Source organism: Amblyomma americanum, chromosome 10 (assembly GCF_052857255.1).
Source record: "Amblyomma americanum isolate KBUSLIRL-KWMA chromosome 10, ASM5285725v1, whole genome shotgun sequence".
Lineage (NCBI taxonomy): Eukaryota > Metazoa > Arthropoda > Arachnida > Ixodida > Ixodidae > Amblyomma > Amblyomma americanum.
This window is the reverse complement of record NC_135506.1, coordinates 104,174,662-104,183,053: the sequence shown is the minus strand read 5'-3', so window position 1 is coordinate 104,183,053 and position 8,392 is coordinate 104,174,662. Positions and strand designations below refer to the sequence as shown.

Genomic DNA, 8,392 nt, shown 5'->3' with positions numbered 1-8,392 from the left:
TTATTGCTGAGAAAATTGCATTGAAAAAATGTCCAGTTTCGCCCCAATCAATTGCAATATGCGACGTAACTATCGAAGGCTGTCTGCGATTACATTTACGAATGGAATATCAGTTTAGCCTAGCCTGAGAGATCTCGTATAAAAAGATGTACTGGCGTTATCGTGGTTCGGTCTTCAGAAAATGGCCGGTGATGGAGACAACTGCAATTTATAGCTTATAAAACGACTTTTTAAGTGAATATACCTTCTTTGTGACCAGAAAGCAGTAGTAGCTCGACGCAGACCCATCTCTAAATAGCACATTCGATTCTGGCCGCGGCGGCTGCTACAGGCCCGTGTAGTGTGCGATGTGAGTGCACGTTAAACAAGCCCAGGTTGTCGAAATTTAGACAGCCCTTCACCACGACATCTCTTGTAGCCTGAGTCGCTTCGGAACGTTAAGATCTAAGTAAACCAATCCAAATAGCACAAAGTGCATGCCCTTTAACCTGTCGTTTCGCGGTTACGTATATATATATATATATATATATATATATATATATATATATATATATATATATATATATATATATATATATATATATATATATATATATATGGGACGACTTCTCCGTCTTTATTGTTTCGCATAGCGATACAGAAAAATTTAATTCTAACATCGATGAACCCCTAGGATAGGGCATACATAAAACACCTACGGAGTAATGCTGAAGTTAAGTAGAGTCCACTTATAAGAACCACGATAGTCACGCGGATTGCGCTTGTTGTACCCGGAGGCCGTATTAACTGTACTTCTCTTATTAAAGAAAAAGTATACATTTAGACACAATTCGCTGTTATGTGTCTCTATTGTTTAGATATCGTAAACGTTGTTTTAGTGGCATGTCAGTGACAGCTGCCACTCCCACGACAGATGCTGTTGCTAGGATAATTGGGAATGCGCAGGACATCTCAGCTGCGAATATTCCTCTTTATGTTGGCATACAGGATCCCCTAGGGCTATTTGGAGATACGTACGTGCATGAAAGTGCAAACTGCTTTCCACAGGCTCAAACCTTAAACATTCCAAAGCCCCCGGCAATTTATTGATTTTTATAGAATTTAGTTTCTCTTTGTGGCCCATTACTTGCACGTCAGTTAACCGTCACCACCTTTTACAGAGGAAAAGACCTGTCCTAAACACCATTCCTAGTAGTCTTGGGAGCCGCTTGCCAACTCAAACTCATGCAGATATTTCTGCCGCTTTCTAATGCGCTCTCTATCGCATCGGCTGCATTCGATGCCTGCTAATTCTTGTAGAGATAAATCAGAGATATGTGTCGTATGGCAATTAAAAATATGAGAATAAAAATAAGTATATAAAAAAGCGAAAAAGTGGTAGGGTTATAACGTAGTTAATCCGAGGAAACATGTGAAAGCATATGTGTTTATCGTTGTTGGGCTCTTGCATTTGCTCTGGTGGGTTGTCGGCACGTCTGGCGACAATATTAGAATCAGGTTAAGCACTGGTCGTGGTTAAACTGATCTATGTTCGCTCTGCAGATGGAAGTGTATGAAGACGATGATGTGCAATGAACAGAACTATTGTGTGTTGCGCTTTAAAACGAGGCGTGATCAGCTGCGGCGATAGCATAGTGTTTTCGTGCAGTGGCCGGCGCAGCTGATCTGTTCGCGCCGCCGCGGGTTATACACTCAGTGGCGACATTATTCATTTCTGCACCCTCAAGGTCAGGCATGCCACAAGTTTGTGGGTTAAGTTTCACCCTGTCAATTAGTGCTTTCGCACTAAAATAAAATTGAACAAATTAAAGAACAATGTTTGTGTCTGAGAAGTGAGAAGCAAAGAAGACTTCAATCCGCTGATCGGACGCATTCACGCCCTGAAGGCGAATGTGAAGTGTGCCCCTAAAATTTTTAGCGTTGCCTCGATGACGCCTTACGGCCGTTGATGCGATGTACACGTTATGGTTTGGACAGTTTTTCATTACATTTTTGTCGCATGCAGTGAAGCCTATTTTTTACAGTGTGCTATAACATGCAAACCTCATCTTTCTTACAATGACTTGCCGCTATAATACCCCGCTTGAAAGCTAATAAAGAGGGAGCATTTGAGTGAACATTAATTTTTACGCGGTTAGACTTCCTGCCATTTTGTGCTGGAAAAAATGCATGTATGCCTACATATTCCATTGTGACCCATGCTTTTTCCTTTCATGGCTTCCCACCGCGATGTCTCCAGTCCTTGGTTATTGGAACATAAGAGGCATCGTGCAGCCCATACGCAACCTGCTAGTGTACCAGGGCATCGAGTTCGAAGACAAGCGCTGCAACTACGGTCCAGAGCCAGACTTCGACCGGGAAGAATGGTACGGGGAAAAGTTCTCCCTGGGCCTGAAGTTTCCCAACCTTCCGTACTATATCGACGACGACATCAAGATGACGCAGAGCGTCGCCATCATTCGCTCTCTGGGTCGCCAGCACGACCTAGTCGCAAGGTACGTGGCGAAGTAGCTTGTGGTCATAACTTTTTACTGCCTCATCTAGACCGCGGAATGCGCCAGCGACAATTACAGGCTTTACACAAGATGTAGTCAAACCACAAGGCTCGACTGTCTTTATTATTGGAGCAGGTAAAAGTCGAGCGCATTCCTTTGCAGTACAAAGACATCGCTTGTTTTATTTCACTTGGCATAACTTTTATCTAAGCGGCTTTATTATTTTTCTGTGCTTTATTATTCATAATCCATCCTTGAAGATAATATTTATATACAAATACTGTCTTTAGAATGGTGAAGCATAGCAGGATGAACATAATGCCAAGCAAAGAGGGACGCATACAGGAATGCACATATTTAGTATCACGTACAAATATTTAAGCAAAATGGCCGAAATGTTAATTTGTCACATAACTGGAAAGTCCATGAATAAAATGATTAATAAGGAAATCCCACTGAGACCCATTCCACTTATTCCACTGCTGAATTGTGGATGCAAAAAAACAATAAGGACTAAGGCAGTATTTAAAGCCATTCACATATGGTTATATTTGCATGATGTAGAGTGGCTATCACGCCAGTTAGTTTATGCTAAAGAGCAGATAGACATAGAGAAGATGCAAGCTGTGATGACGGTATTTTTATTTACGGGCCTTTTGAGTGTGATGAAAACGTTGTCTCATTGCCCTGTGCACCTGCGATCTAACTTATAAGTATTCATCATTGTTAGGCATAAACCACGGTGGTACCCTTGGTATAAACATCGATTGCTTTCTTGTTACGGGAAGAACGCGCAAGGAAGAGAACCAAAGCGCATTCATGCATTAGTCGCATTAAGGATTTGTGCGCTGTTAACATGCCTTTTTTGTCCACAGTTTTAATGTCAAACCTAAACATATTAGAGTTGACCGAGGTCTGCAAAAGATAATACCCATATGGCTTTACAATTCTAGGCTACTTTTGAACTTGGCGCTAAGTAAACGGAATCCGTTACGAGCTCATAACATTGACCCTTAGAATGATGCGTGCATTGGAATTGAATCTCTATTTCTGTTAAAAAATAGTAGTCGTTTCCGCAAACTTCTTTTTTTATTAATTATAGCTCCCCTCCGAAGACTTGGGAAAATGTTGTTTAGAAGCAGTTGCTTCTTGAGGTTAGCTATACGTAGTATAACGATAGAGTACATTGACCAGCCTGCCATCATGTTTTCACTACATTTATGAATAAACCTGATGGCGTCCTTATCAAAGGTAATAAACTGAAACAAAACCAGAAATAGCAGAAATAAAATAAATTGTGTGCTCTTGATGACTGAGCTATCTATAGAAGGAGCTTGTTACGGCACATATGTCTAAAGCTTTGTCAACGTCGATAAAGGTGGCCCCAATCTGATGGGCCTAATGGGATTCTGATTCCTGGAATTGCGATCGTCACATATACAGTCGGATCATAATATATAGAACATATATTTGTGCTCCTGTTAATGACACAATTTTGAGATAAGGATGATCGCCATACAGGACAAGGACATTTGTTGAATTGTTTTATTGAAAGCACATAGACGTTATGGCAGCCATTATTCCTACACAAATCATCATTTCTTTCCGGTAATGCTTTGATGACAGCTAAAAACCGGCTTCTGCTTCGGGTCCTCTCATCGCGTCAGTAACCCTGCTTTTTAGAGCGAAGGCTCTACTTCCAGACAAAAGCAGTAAAAACCGGGCCACCGCTGAAGGCTTTGCTTTGGCTTTGAATGAATGAATTAAAGAAATATTGCCGTGACTTCACTGGTCACGGTATAATCCATCCACCGCCACGGCCATCAGCTTCTTTGGGGACTGCACGAGAGCCCTTTGAATCCGGCGCAGCCTATCACGATTCCTGTTGAGCAGAAACACACTATCGCGCTGTCTATTGCACATCGTCGTCTTCACTTGCATCTGAGGCGCTGACAGACCAGAGCAGATTAACCTAGAACTCAGTTTAACCTGAACCTAATGTCGCAGCAAGACGTGCCGTCGACCCAGCAAATGAAAACTATGAGCCAACCAGGCTAAAGATATGCTATCGCACTTCTACTCTGTTTAACTACGTTTGACATTGTAATAATTTAACTGGTTAGGAGTTATTCTTTTGTTGTGATTCATATTTATGCAACTGTTGCTTCCTCTTGCCTTCTGACACTACAATAACTTGACTGATTGTAATCTTGTGTTCGGACAGTGTCCTGTATTCTGTAGTACTTACGATTTTAATTTCATATAATTCCCTGTTCACAATACTTCTGTTTTCAGTGCGTAAATAAAGATGCAATGTGTTTTTTCAACGGCTTTTGTAGCTTAGAGATTGAAATGTTTCTCGCAAGGAGGCAAGGCCTTGTCAGGCGTACATGAAACGCCTTTTGTCTCGTCTTCCTTGGAAGAATATTCCCCTTTCAAACTTTCTTGCTCATGATGTCTACCTGCTTTCTAGCTAAAATAAAATAAACTCTGAATTCCGAAAACGTTACCATGTGTTTCTCTTTTTTTATGTACCTGCGCCTCCCTTTTCACCTTTCCGCCGCGTGTGCTTTCTTGTGCAGGGACGAAGAAGAAACGCAGGAGTTGGACCAGCTGGAGCAGCACGCGCGTGACTTGGCGTGGAACCTGATTATGGCGGTCGCGTCGCCCAACTACGACGAGACTCGGCCCAAGTACGAACAGAGGATGGAGGGCATCCTTCAGCCCTGGGAAGAGCAGCTGCAGGAGAAGCTGTGGGTCCTCGGACAGAGGCTCACATACGTGGACTTCCTTCTCTACGAGGCCCTAGACTGAAACTACGAGCTGAACGCGAATGCGTTCGAGGGTTTTCCAATATTGACGGCTTACTTGAAGCGATTTGAGGAGCTACCAACCGTCGAGGAGTACCTCAACTCCGACAGATACAGCAAATATCCGATCCTGGGACCAATGATTCAATGGGGCTTCGAGAAGTAGTTGCAACTGGCTTGCATGTGGCCTTTTTCGCTCTCCTTTACGTAAATGTGCATAACTGTCGTTGAAATATATTTTGGCGCAAGCCTATGGGTGCAGAAAAGTTGTAACTCTGATCTTTCTGGTTATGTAAGTTTGAAAAGCCTTGCTACAAAAAACAAACAATAACCATGTCGCGGCATAGTTATTCGCACCAGCCTATAGATATTCTTCCTTAAATAAGTTTGTTTTCTATTAAGAATGGGTTAACTCTTTGCAAACTACCCTTCTTTGTTGTGCTTTCTCACTTCAGAATTTTGACCCACGAGATTTAGCACTATCGAAGCTACGCTAAGTTATTTCACTAAACAAACAACAGGAGTTACTTTCTTCTAACGTAACTTGTTTAACGGCCTCACGATGCAAATTGTAAATTAAAACGGTATTCAGAGAACATAGACCAGTTCCTTAGGGGGCTTGAGAAATAAGCATAGGCATGTCTGAGAAGTGTCGCCTTCTCTCCTGATTTGGAACCGCACTCGGCATATCAACATAGAGTAAAGCCAAGAAGAGAAAGCAAAAGGAAAGTACAGAAAGTAATTCACAACATGAATGCAAAGCCATGGACAAAGCAACAAGCTTAGAACAACCGCACCCAGGCAGAAGGGGAGCAGGATAATAGCGGTGGTTAATGATTACCAGCACAGAACTTTTACAGCGATGAAACAGTGTGCTAAATACCTAGGCTAACTTTCTCACGCTTTTTGTGCCTCAGGGGATAAATTTATTGGTGCTGTGCTGCGATCTCTGGAGATCATAACTACATTCCTGAAGAAGAAGAAGAAAGGGAATTTTAATGAAAGAAAGGCGGAGAGGTCGGCCGGTGGTAACAGGGCCCTGGCCTGCTACTCCACACAGGGGAAAGGGAAGAGGAGGAAAAGGAAAGTGTGAATGAAGGCTGATGATGGCATAATACAATGAGTTTCACGGGTGATGTCTATGCACACGCAAACACACACACACACACACAACACTGGCTGGCGCTCGCATCGCGGTTACTGGACACACATAAAACTCAAAACTGGTGTCTGCAACACAACACCGACACATGTCATTAACCATGTAGGTTGTGCACAGGCGGTCACAAACGAGTATCCAGGCCTGTTTCACACAAAAAGTTGAGCAGGGCTTTTGTCACACGCCACCAATCAGAACGTCTCGTCCTTGCGCCCAGAAGAGTTTCCTCAGAGAGAGGGCGAGAGTCCAGGTTTTTCACGGTCGCCTCCAATGTTGTTCTTTCAGAAGTATACTTCGGGCACGCGCAAAGAAGGTGTCCAATAGTCTCTGGTGTGTTGCACTGTGCGCAATTTGGGTTACTTTCGATGCCGATCTTGTGAAGATAGTGGTTGGTGTAGGCAACGCCAAGCCGTAGCCGGTGGAGTAAAGTCCCATGACGTCGCACCACCACAGATGGGAAATGTAATCGTGAGCCAGCGTCAAGCTTACACACGCGGTCCTGTTGATGACTCGGATCATGCCAGTGCGACTGCATTGCCGCCTGCATTAAATGCGCCAACAAGGCTCCAATGTCTGATCTTGAAAAGGCTATCTCAATGAAAGCACCATCACTATGTGCCATCCGAGCCTCGGCGTCAGCACGCTCGTTTCCCGCTATGCCGCAATGGCTCGGTATCCATTGAAACTTTATGATATGGCCGCGGTGGAAAGCCTCGGCTAACAAAAGCACAATCTGTTGAACCAGCTGCTCGCATGCTCTTGGTTTTAGATAAGTTTGTACGACCTGTAATGCCGATCTCGAGTCGCAGAATATAGTCCATTGCTGCGCTGGCTGGTGACCAATATAAAGGACGGCTTCTCGTATGGCTGCCAATTCGGTTGCCGTAGAGGATGTTTTGTGCATGAGCCTGAAACGGTGACATGAGGCATTTCCTGGCACTATCACCGCTGCAGCTGAAGAAGTGGTCGTAACGGATCCGTCCACGAAAACATGCTGGGTGTTAGTATACATAGATGTAAAGTATGACAGCGCCAGCTGTTTCAATCCGACTGTTGGAATGTGCGTTTTCTTTGTTATCCCTGGGATTGTTGTCCGTATAGATGGTTTTGGTACTGCCCAAAGTGGCACCTCCGCAATCTGGTGTGGCGCGTAGTTCGAAGGCAGCGCATTGCGCTGCATCCAAAGGGCTCTGGAAAAGGCTGCATCTGGACGCATCGCACTAATGTTAGTCAGGGGGTGATGACGATGCCTGGTCAGATGCCGCAAATGCACACGAAGTGGCTCCTGTTGAAAATAAATTCGTGCTGGGCAGGCGCGGGCCTCATAAAATGTGCCCCATGTAGAAGTTTTACATGGCAAACCCAAGCATACTCTTAAAGCACGAGCCTGCGCGCTTTCAAGCACACGCAGGCCTGATAGTCTGACCCCCGAGAGAACGGGTGCACTGTATCTGAGAAGGCCGACTACCAGCGCCTGGTACACGTGTAGTAAAGATCGGTCAGAGGGACCCCAACATTTTCCTGCCATACACCGCACAATGCTTGCAAAGCTGTCGAGCTTTTTCTTGAGCACAGAAATGTGCTTCGTCCAGGACAGGTCACGGTCTATCGTAACACCTAAGAATTTGTGATGTGTTACGTATGGAACAATTTGCCCGTCGATTGTGACCGGATACCACGCCATTATCTTGCGTGTGAAAGCCAATGTTACGCTTTTAGTTGGCGAAAGTTCAAGCCCCTGACGGCGCAAGTACGCAGACGTAATGGACACCGAACGCTGCAATCTTGCTTGCACTTGGGGACGCGTGACACTTGATGTCCATATGCAAATATCGTCTGCGTAGGCGGATATTGAAACAGTCTTCGGTAGTTGTTTGAAAAGTCCAATGAGCACGAGATTGAACAACGTTGGACTGAGCACTCCTCCC

The 8,392-nt window shown here is 44.3% G+C and overlaps 1 pseudogene; it reads left to right on the top strand.

Moving 5' to 3' along the window:
• The first annotated feature begins 2,229 nt into the window (after window positions 1-2,229).
• Window positions 2,230-5,471, top strand: LOC144107448 (glutathione S-transferase-like; annotated as a pseudogene).
• The last annotated feature ends 2,921 nt before the right edge of the window (window positions 5,472-8,392 follow it).